We start from the raw sequence: 12,061 nt of genomic DNA, 5'->3' as shown, positions 1-12,061 counted from the left end.
CAAGACACATTTATTCCAAGTTAGGCATCCATGGCGTGAGAGAAAGCATATTTCGTACATGCTTTTTTTTCCGCTTCTTAGGATAAATTGTTTACTTTGAATGTGCGATATATCACATTATCAGCTGTCGCTAATAGAAGTGATGTTTTCCATATATAAAACTAGAGAAGATAAATCTCTTGAAATCAATCACGATATGGATATGACAACGTTCATCGAACCAATAAGATTGCACAAAGAAACAGAATACGATAACAGTTCTACCTTTAGTCTCATTTCATCGTAGCCTATGTGAGATCATGGTAGACAGTATATTACAACTATCACTGAATGTTCAGAGTAAAGTCAAGAGCATTACTGGCTATGTTAGATATACAGCGAATATATCACATCAATACAGGGAAAGCTTAGAGTCACATAAGCAGTATATTTAAAATGTATATCAATGAAATGTATCACATTAAGATCCTTGGCGCTTAGCAACAAACCAATAGCATTTAAACAAAGTAGACGACATCAACATACTGAGAGCCTAGAATCACATAAGCACTATGTTAAACAAAGTTTGTCTATAAAACGAGCCATATTAAGATACTAGAGTTTATAGTTCACATCAGTGTTAACAGTTTTGCAAATGAATGCTTGAGAACTGATTTATCTCGAATTATGGAACTTAAGTAATGACGCTATTGTTGTTTTGTCCAGTTGTCCAGCAGTGTTTGAAAATATTGATGATCTCGCTTGGCTTTCCCTAACCCTGCTTTAGTGTTATAAATATTCTGACGTCACAAGTTTCACAATGACTTGAACATTTATATATTATAAATCACCTACAATGAGTTAACTTTACGGATTAAGTGTGCAAACTAAATAAAGAAAGTTTTATATAGTCTGAAATCAGCCCTCATTCTTCTTTGATTCAAAAATTGATGAAAGTTTTCCAATATTTCTCTTCCACGTGGAATAGTGATGTTTCTGCACAATTATCTCACATTTTATTCCCTTCTGGATATAATTTTGGCAATGAAACTACTCTAGCTAATTGTTTAATTTGAAGGCTTGTTTGGCTGGTGTAGCTAGTAAGCTCGTGAACACAAGCATCACCGACCCATAAGGAATAGCATTATGGTGCTGTAATTGTACATTTGATCCTGGAATAAAGTATAAAAAAGTTGCACACTTATTATAATATTTCATCTTTCAGTCTCAAAGGTTCATACTTTGGTGTAATATCAGCAGTTATTTCATATTAAAAAAATAACTATGACTGTTTAAATTTACTATTAAAAGTATCATATTTCTCACAGAGATCAATTTTGTCCATCTCACACAAATGTAACCGCAGAAAAGAGTAAGTTTTTAAACATATATACTTATGCTTAAGAATAAAAATTAGTGTTATTGTATTTTTAAAACACGCAATCATAAAATTACCACAGGGCTGTAATCAATCTGTTCCCGTAGAAGTCTTTCTTCTGACAGGCAGTATCGAGCATCGAACGTGCGTGCATCAACAGGACCTTTCTCCACCTGGTGTTTGATAGCACTAAATAGCAGGAACAATGAGCTTCCTGCATACTCCTGGAAAGTTACAAATAGTAAGCTGCTAGAAGTTACAGAAAGTAAAGTACAAAAGGTTAGCAGCCTCAAATCAGCAACTTATTGTTGGAAAAACACGACGTTTCATGCACTAAAATACCGTCATAGATCGTAATATGGCTAAACTATTTTTCAAACTTTAATCTCAAGATGGTGTTGGCTCACTGGTGAAGCGTTATTGAAAGATGATGATATTTTGTGGGTGCAGTTTTATGGGTGAAGTCCCCTTGTGATGGGACAGACCTGAGTCATTTAGTGGTTGGTCCTGAAAACTCCGATAGATACTGACTGTGGGAGAGTGCTGAATTTTTGACTAAACACCAAACCGATGATGAACCAGTATTTGAGGTTTTCAGATTGATAGTTTCTAATTAATTAAATTTCAACATGAATGACACAAATAAAGAAAAACAACTTTCCATGAATGTTGGACCATACTGACATATCAAGGTATGATCAGAGTAAACTTCTGTTTTGATTAATGCCACTTCAAAAAAACTCAATTTAGCTTGACAGAATCAGCAAATTAGAAAACAAACGCCCATGGTAACATGAGTGCAAGCTACTTAAACTCCTGTTTTGATTAATGCCACTTAAAAAAAATCAATTTAGCCGAAGACAGCATCAGCAAATAAGAAAAGAAAAGTTCATGGTAACATGAGTGAAAGATACTTAACCTTCTGTTTTGACTTATGCCGCTTCAAAAAAAAACAAAAAAAAACTCAGTTTAACTATGCAACATCAGAATTTGTAGGTTCAAATGGAGAAAAAAAAATTGTTGCTTGGACTTAGTTTTGTAAACTAACTGAAACCACTTGATCGAGTATTTAACATTATCAAGTAAGGAACTATTAAGAAACGTATGAATTTGATGATAAAATTCCAAGATAATAATTAATTATTGAACAGTAGTATTTCAAAAAATATTTTGATAAACAGGTCAGCAATATGGTGAACAAAATTAACAATTTAGTCTTGTCCCATTTTCGGTGTCTATTGGACTTTTTTATGACCATAAGGGATTCAAATGAGATTCACCTCATCACTACAGAGCATAAACTTGTAAGTCCTCATATGTCAGCAGACTTATTCAACCACGTTATGACTAGTAGAGTTTCGAAAATTATTAATTTACAAACAATAAATCGAAACAAACATTAAACAAAACACCAGGATGAGAACCAGTAAGTTACAAGCTAAACAACTAGGAAATAAAAGGTTGAAAACCAAAATCTTACCAGTCAGTGAACATACCAATCTGCTAGAAGTAAATAATTAAAATGAATGTGAAAAATATAGATTATTGTAGCCAGTAAACAGAATTTACTAACATAACAACGGTCATAAATATTCTGAGTAAAATATTGACTCGATATTATAACACCAAAATGTTTTTAAAATTAAATTCAACGTTTCACTTTACAGCTTCTTCAGGAGCGTTCACTAAAACACAACCGTAACTGACAGTACAAAGCTTCAAATGGTTTAAATAATAACTTCTATTCGAATCTATAACATGCATTTGTAACGTGCTTTTGACATATTAAGTTGTAAATCTTATTGTTGAAAGAACAGTATTGTTGAAATAATCAACTGCTATCTGTAGTAAATTATTTCAGTAATAAGCTTTTCTATTCGAATCTATAACATGCATTTGTAACGTGCTTTTGACATATTAAGTTGTAAATCTTATTGTTGAAAGAAAGGTACTGTTGAAATAATCAACTGCTACCTGTAGTAAATTATTTCAGTAATAAGCTTTTCTATTTAATATGTCAAAAGTACGTTATAGATTCGAATAGAAGTTATTATTTAAACCATTTGAAGCTTTGTCAATTACGGTTTGTGTTTTAGTGAACGCTCCTGAAGAAGCTGTAAAGCGAAACGTTGAGCGTTGAATTAAATACAAACAACATTTTGGTGTTATAAGGTCGTTTATTTCTAGTATTTATAAGTCTTCTATACACCAATACGCACAACAGAAAATAAATTAAACAATGACTACCCAAAATAATCATGGAAAACGTAAGGTTTTATACAGTTAGTTATAAACTCGCTCTATAAAAGTGTACAGCTACAAAGAGAAAAACTACTAGTATAATCCTAGTAGCAAAAATTACAGAATAATTCTTAAAAATATGAATCATCAAATGAGCTGTCGTAACATGCAATATGTAATCTCAAATATTTCCATTTTACACTCCTCAAGGCACAAACAATTTCTTATCAGAATCATTACAGTTGTGATTCAGTCAAAAAAAAACACACAAGACAGTTAACACTTTATACTCATTAAAAATTAAACACTTAAAAAACTTACGACAGAACGGTGTAAGAAACGCTGACAAATATAGTGTACTTTTTTTTAAATTATAAAACAGTGACAAATCCCACCTTGATGTAGTTGTACATGCACACAGCCATCCAGTTAGTTAGATACTTTTCAACAACGGATTCCGTCCTGGTGTAAAGTGAAAAACAAACAACTTGAAATAATAGTTTCGTTTTGAATTTACTTACTGATTATAAGTGTTATTTTATTACAAGTTTCGGCTTTTAATAGTAAGGAACAATATTTTAAAAACAGGTACGACGTTTCGATCACTGGTACGACCATTCTTAAGTACCCAAGTTTTAACGGTACTCGAGAATAATCGCACCAGTGATCGAAACGTCGTACCTGTTTTTTAAAAATATTGTTCCTTACTGTAAAAACCAAAACTTGTAATAAAATAAAACAATCTGAAAGTTTTTCTCTTGTGAATACATGTGATATAATGCACTTTGTTCAACAACAAAATGTAAGTTTGTTGGTAATGCTGTATGATAAATCCTGTTTTCATTTCAGTTTTCAAAAAAGTTCAACAATCAGGCTGACAGGTTTAGGCAGCCTGACTCTATAAGTTTATTTCAATCACGATAAACAAAACATTAATAGACTCAAAAAATAAGACTGGGTCAATCCTTTACTCACACATATGACCATTAGAATATTTATTTCAATATATATATATATGTGTGTGTGTGTATTTCTGAATTTGTGGTGCATAATTGAGGGATTGAGATATTTAAGCAATAAAATTAGGATGAAAAAAAAACGACCTTTACTTTCCAGATAATAATAAAACAAATTTATTTCAGGCAAAGTTTCGCCAAACACGTTATATTAATAAATCAAATTATTTCACTTTTGTTAGGTATGTGTTCCAAGTTTCATTAATTCAGTAATTAATTAACAGTAATTCAGAATGAAATAATTACATTTTGTCTTTCTGTTAAAAGTTTCAGCCACTCAGTTTGATATTCACAGTAAATAACATTAAGTGAATTAACAGCAAACAATCAACTTACATTAAAATAAAATCCATTTGTCTGATATGTGATCTTATATCTGCCAGATGCATCTTACTTGATAACAATAATCGTTTACTCTCATATAGTCTGTAAGATTTGCTTAAAATAATTTACCTTCTGAGCATTAACTGTGGATGTTTAGTCCCAGCGTATTTGTTAATCAATCTGTACAACAGTTCCTGAAGGATCCTGTGACAAAAAAAAATCAATATAGATTTCTTAAGAAACTTGTTTATAACTGAGGGTTATAAAAGCGTAGACAAGTTAAGCTTCTTGCCATTTTTTAAAACTTTCAGTGCTGACTAAAGGATGGAAACCATTTTCAACGAAGACGACAAACAACTACCCGACGTTTCGGTTTACGCCTTTTTTCAAGGGTCTATGAACGTCACACGTTACAAAACAGATTTAATAGTATAATAACCGAAAATACATAAAACTACAACAATATAATAGAACGGTGCACGGCGAAGTGTAATAAAAGTATTGTTGAACAGGTTAGAGTCGAAGATCATGAAAGTATACTATGCTAAAAAATGAAAATAAATAAATGATAATAGTATTACAGGGGTTAGGCATTGTATATGTTAATGGAAATGAGTTTGGATTGAACCAAAAGAAACCTTTGACCCAATAAGATGTCTCGTCAATTATACCGTGTGCGTTGATGTAATGTTCAGCGGTGACTTCTTTGTTGCTAAGATTGGCAGTGGCACGAATGTTTAAAGATTTTAATTTTTTTCAGTTAGCGAAGAAAACACTTCGAAATTCTGCGTTACTCTTTTTATTCTTCACATCTCTAGCATTTTTCTTTCAATTTCTAATTCACTATGTAAGGCTGTGTTGTATTCGTTTATTTTTCACTAGTCTAAAACTTAACTAGAGCTTGTGAAAATAATTAAGTGCCAAACTTCTTGTCATTTTTGTTCGTTTGTTGTTCACAAAGTTACACTATGGGCTATATGTGCTGTCTTCACCATGGATATCGAAACCTGATTTTCACCATTATAAGCATTCAGAATTACCGCTGAGCCACTGGTAATTTAACCATAAGCATTATACAATACTTGCTTATATTTTACTATAATATTGTAGGTTATTAACACTAGGAATGAAAGTTTATTTTCAAGTAAATTTCATTACTTATTGTGGAATAAATGAACTTAAAACAACTAAGCTTTTAACTTCAGAAAGTTAATTGTTTTTCTAATAGTCTAAATTTTGGCTCGTCAAAGTATGTTTATGAGTTGAACAAGTAAAAAAGTAATTTCATGAAATATACGACTGGTAACACATTTAAATAATATAAATATATTAATAGCAAGTAAGTTTATATTAGTTTCATACGAGTTTTTATATGAAAAAAAAAGCCTTTTCTGAGTTGAATAGATTATAATGAAAGTAATTTCATAAACTCTATAAGTTGTAATACATCTGACTAACATGAAAAGTTCACAGCAAATACATTCACACTGGTTTCAAACGTTTATGTATTAATATAATTATATTATTCTAGATTAAACAAAAAATACTTATCCTCGAATGTTTAAGAAAACACCCAGTATTAAAAAGTATTACTAACTTCCACAAAGCCAATGCAGGCTGTAAAACACACTGTATTTAATCAAATATAAACAATAAAGTATGTCGAGTCATTTTGTAAAATGATAATTGCTTCTACAAACTTGTTGTTTCTTTGTTTTTATGCACAAAACTGAAAAATGGGCTATCTGTGCTGTGCCCAGATTTTTAGCATTGTAAGTTCTCAAGCTCATTGCTCGCCCATTGGAGGTGCTTCTACAAACAACCTATTTCATAAAAGAATGATAAGTAACACACAAAAATCTAATAAGATCTATAAGGCCATATAACTGCATGAGTTTTAGAACTTTATAATAAGGAAACGAGCACCAATTCTAACATACCATCTTTTGTCGTTTACGGACATACAACGCTAAAATCCGGGGTTCGTTTCTCTGCAGTGGACAAAGTGCGGTAAAACAACAACAGAAGCAATTCACAAGAGAACTTGTATCCAAATATTTAGTGATTACTACTGAATTACATATAGCTATTAAAACTGTGTAAGTAGAAATATCTTACTCTGTGGCGTAATCCATTTTTTTCAAAAGAATAACCATCATAAGGGAAGCCACGTTAACTCTGCAGAAGAAGAAATTACAAGACAAACAAATCATGTGAATTAGTATAAAAGAAGGTTAGGTTTTTAACATTTCTAGTTTATTCATAAATAACTATTACATTAAATTAATTATAATTGAAAGTTCTTCTTGAATTCTAAATAAATATGAAAAACTTATCAATTTCAAATTTATTGACCAAACTTTCCTTTACTGTCATGCATAATACATCTATACACTTATTGTAAACAGGAAAATGACCTGATACGAATATTGTAATTTAAACTTTCTGTCCATTGACTCTGAAAGATAGAATGTATGAAATGGAAAGAAAAAGTAAAAAAAAAAGAGATGTGACATTTAATATTTTACATACAGAAAATGTAACAGAACAAACAAAACTGAACGAATAAAAATATCATATATGAATATGTAGACCATATTCAAAACTTGCATGCTGAAACATCAAATATTTTTGTCAATTCAAACTATACTCTACTACTTAATGAACCAGCTTCGTGTAGGAGTGGTCGTTTATTCACTGGTATCCAACAGTTTGTGGACAAAACTGAGACAAACAGAAAATCACTTGCTAACAGGGGGTGTATGTACAGAAAGAAACAGATTTATTTCCTGTAAGCTAAATAAATAAGATTTTCATTGAAAGAACTCAGACGAAGGAAGATACGTTGTGCTAGATCAGAACTAGGGGTGAAACGGGGAAGAATTTTCTATCTGAATTTATCGATTCCTGGTATTTTGCAACGAGAAATTTGATCATGGCATTCGCATGCTTCATAATCTTCCATTTTGATTCTGGAACATCAGAACACGAGTCAGTGTCGTATGTAGTAGTAATTCACGGTATGAGCGCAGTCTTACCAGCCTCTTTACGTAAAGACTTTGATTACTTACAGTATCCATTTTGTCATTATATTGCACGCGTCCTACGATGGAAACAAGTAGCATCATGGAAACACGCGCTAGAAACGGACGGACACTGACCATTAGCATGGTCATTCGTTGGTCGTGATATGTTCAGCTATAGGGAAAGAAAATCCTGTTTCTTTCTGAACATAATCGATAATATGGAACTTGACAGTAAGTTAGCATTTACTTCCTTCAAAAAGTTGGATTTGTCTGCTTTCAATATGGAATAACATGAGATCAAAATTTACTTGTCTCTTATGGAAAAGCTCCTTTGAGTTTCAAGGGTGTGAATGAAGGTCAACAGGAAAGGTTTGGTATGAAGTAACTGTTCAAAATGTGCCATGGCCTAGCTCAGCAGTTGTTCCGGAACTATTAATCTGCTGTAAAATGACGGAAAGTATGATCCATGAAAGATACTTGACTTTATGTCTATAGACAGAAATAATAACAACAGTGATTCATATACAAGGAGTTAAAGAAACGTTAGCTTTATGAGAGATCACAAGAAGGGTTAAACAAATCACGGTCTGGCGGGGCGCTCGACTCGCAATCTGAGGGCCGTGGGTTAGAATTCCCGTAACCAAACATGCTCGCCCTTTCGGCCATGGGGGCGTTGTAACGTGACGGTCAATCCCACTACTTGTTGGTAAAAGAGTAGCCCAAGAGTTTGCGGTGGGTGGTGTTGACTAGCTGCCTTCTCACTAGACTATCACTGCTAAATTTGGAACGGCTAGCGAACTTCCAAACAAACCAAAACAAACTACAGGTATTACATTTTATTACTTACAATGACAAACATCTTCTGAGAAGTCGCTACAAAAGCAATAAGAAACATAGAAAATTATAAAGTGATGAATGTTATACTTGGTTGGCATGAGAGACTGATATTCACTGACAAAAAATTCTAAAAATAATACCTAGGGTACCTAACACAAATGTGTAAATAATAATGGATGTCAAAAATCCTTTAAGTAGGTTTTTAGCTGTTAATATGGTTTAGTGTTGTTTTTTTTTACAGTAATTGCTATTTTCAACCTGGACCGCACTTCATGCCCAAAAGGGCTAAAGGGTTTATATATAGATATCCCTAATTCTGAGCTACTGAAAAAGAATAAAGGAAACTACACAGGGGTATCTGCCACCACAATGACTTTGTTCAACATATATAACCAAATAATGAGATTGACTGTAACTATTATAGTTGCATCCACAAGTGAAAGCACTGAGCATGTTCAGCAGAATTTCGGCTCGAACCTTGGGCCTTCCGATTTTCTAAACAGAACGCTAACCACTAGGCCGCAACACTTAAATGATATTACTATTTAAAAGTATTTAGCAAATGCTAAATCATGACTTAAGTGGTCAACCTTTATAACTACATTTTTTTAATACTCCTAGTGACTTTGTAGTATTCTCATAAAAAAAGCATCTATTACTTTGAGTTCTCGAAAAGCTGGATTTTCTCTGCTGCCAGGGAAAAACACCCTTAGCATGTAGGTTCTGTGGTCTAATATAGGGACTCCAGTGGTTTGGATATCTTTGTTGAGGTCTGTCATGTCAGTCTGCAGCTCTGCAAAAGCTGAGAAAATAATGTTTCTAATTATCATTTAACTTAATCATAATTTTAAAACTGTGTCAGCATTCCTACCATTACCCAGTGTTTTTGTTTAAATGTTATAATATTTCTCTATTGTGAACACGTTTAAGTTACTTTCATATATATTATTTACAAATAGTTAATTTATCATGTTGATGAACAATGAGAATTCATACTTAGTATTTTCGACCCGACACGTACCTAACGCGCAGATAGTTTAAGTGGCTGAGTACCTCCCCCCCCCCCCCACGCTTCAGGTTTAACTGTCTCTAACTTAGAACTGTTGATTACAAGTGTGGAGGGGGGCGCAAACAGTTAGCTTCACCAACTATCTAGAATCGAATAATAAGATTGACTGTTGCTTTTTATAATGCAGTTACAGCTGAAAGTGCGGAGCGTACTCAGCAGAATCGAGGATCGAACACTGGACCTTCCGATCCACTAATAAGCCATGCCTAACCTTGAACAGTAACAAAAAATGATTCATTAAATCTCAAGATTTTAGAAATATAAGCTGTCCTTTATAAGGGTTTCCACAATTTCGAGAGGAACAAATATTTCTTGAGACTGTATAAACCCTTATAACGAAGTGTTAATTAATTCTAAACAATACCACATTAAGAGATGAAGTGCAAAAGAGGACAAGTGCCTTGGGCTCCACGAATCTTTTAGTTTTGGTAGTACCTAAAGCTTTTGCTCGTTAGCCGGCCGATTGTGAAACATATTTGTATAAAACTGGGTGAAACATAATAACACAGGCAGGACAAAAGTCAGCTTTAATTCAATGAGATAAAAAAAGGTAACAATCAGATTGGGAAGTTTCATTAAATTTTTTGTATGTATTACTCCAGGCCCCATAAAAAATAATGAAGTTTTGGTCCTAAAGCTAAAAGTTAACCAACGTTATCTATTTTGATAATGGATAACTCCTGATGGACTGTATCTTTTCGAATATATAGAATAGAATATATCTTTAATTTATCAGTGTTAAAACATTCTTTCTGTAGCTATCTGGATGTTCAAAGACAGAACGATCTTAGATAAATGAAATATTATTTTTCGTATCAGATCTTGCCAGCATCGATTTCATGTTTCTTTTATATCTTAGACTAATGGTAGAAACAAGCTGCCCCCCCCCCCTCCCGGTAAGCGTTAACGACTTACAACGCTAAAATCCTAGGTTCGATTACCCGCGATGGGGAGAGTACAAATAGTCCATTGTGTAACTTTGCACTAAGAAGACAACAACAAACAAGCTAAAGAAAAAAACGCAAATTGATACGTATAAGTCAAGTGAGAATTATTAATTCATTCTATGTGTTACATAGGGCAATTAAAAGAGTCACGTACTTTCATTATTATTCTTAATTCCTGCTTTCAAAGTGCACCGTTATTAATTGACATCACAACAACGTGATATCCGAACAGGATCGCTAACATACGTTCTTGCAAGGTTAATGACGTCCTAACGAATTATTGAAACAGAAAAAAGAAAAAAAAAAGAGACATTTAGTGAAATACGAACTCAACTTGTTTGTTTATGCAAAGTTTATGGATGAAAAACATTCCCATCACTAGGTTTGTTTTTTTTTAGACAGAAACGCACGTGGTGTTGTATGATTACTCATATTCTGCTTACTGTTTGTTCATATCAACATTAACTGTTTTAGATATAATTGCCTGAAATATTTCACAAGTGACTATGGTCTCATATTTTAAGAAGTAATTATTGGTGCATTTATTTACAAAGTATTAATTAATTAATATCCAGTATATCTGATTTACATACGTATACATATATTTCACTGCATACCTATATCTCAGAACATTTACTTAATATAATACTTTTCAAGGCTAAAACAAAGTTTGTATTGTGTGTCCCACACATGTGCCAGTGGCAGTGAAAGAAATAAATGCAAAACTGTGTACAAGTCTATTTGCGATGTACTCGGCGCGGATTTCGAACCTCAAATCTTAGCGTTATAAACTCTCAAGCTTACCGCTGAACCACAGTTACACATAACTTTGAAGAAAATCAGAGTAAGGCGAGACTTAGAATTACCATAGAGATGTACAACGTTTGAGTCACCCTGTGTATACAATGCACATGTCAAATAAACAATGTTTTGTCTTGATTAGAATTACCACGGAGATGTACAACGCTTGAGTCACCCTGTGTATATAATGCACATGTTATATAAACAGTGTTTTGTCTTGATTAGAATTACCACGGAGATGTACAACGCTTGAGTCACCCTGTGTATACAATGCACATGTTAAATAAACAGTGTTTTGTCTTGATTAGAATTACCACGGAGATGTACAACGCTTGAGTCACCCTGTAGTATATAATAGCTACTATGTTATATTAAACAGTTATTTTGTCTTTAGATTAAGAATTACCGAAACGGTTAGTAGTAGTAACAACGTTTTTAGTCTT

At 32.8% G+C, this 12,061-nt stretch overlaps 1 pseudogene; it reads right to left on the bottom strand.

Annotated features, from left to right (window-relative positions):
* Positions 1–12,061, bottom strand: part of LOC106457671 — a 65,688-nt pseudogene that overhangs the window by 17,669 nt on the left and 35,958 nt on the right.

The sequence above is a fragment of the Limulus polyphemus genome, unplaced genomic scaffold (genome assembly GCF_000517525.1).
Source record: "Limulus polyphemus unplaced genomic scaffold, Limulus_polyphemus-2.1.2 Scaffold360, whole genome shotgun sequence".
Taxonomy (NCBI): Eukaryota; Metazoa; Arthropoda; class Merostomata; order Xiphosura; family Limulidae; genus Limulus; species Limulus polyphemus.
This window is presented reverse-complemented; position numbering and strand designations above follow the sequence as displayed.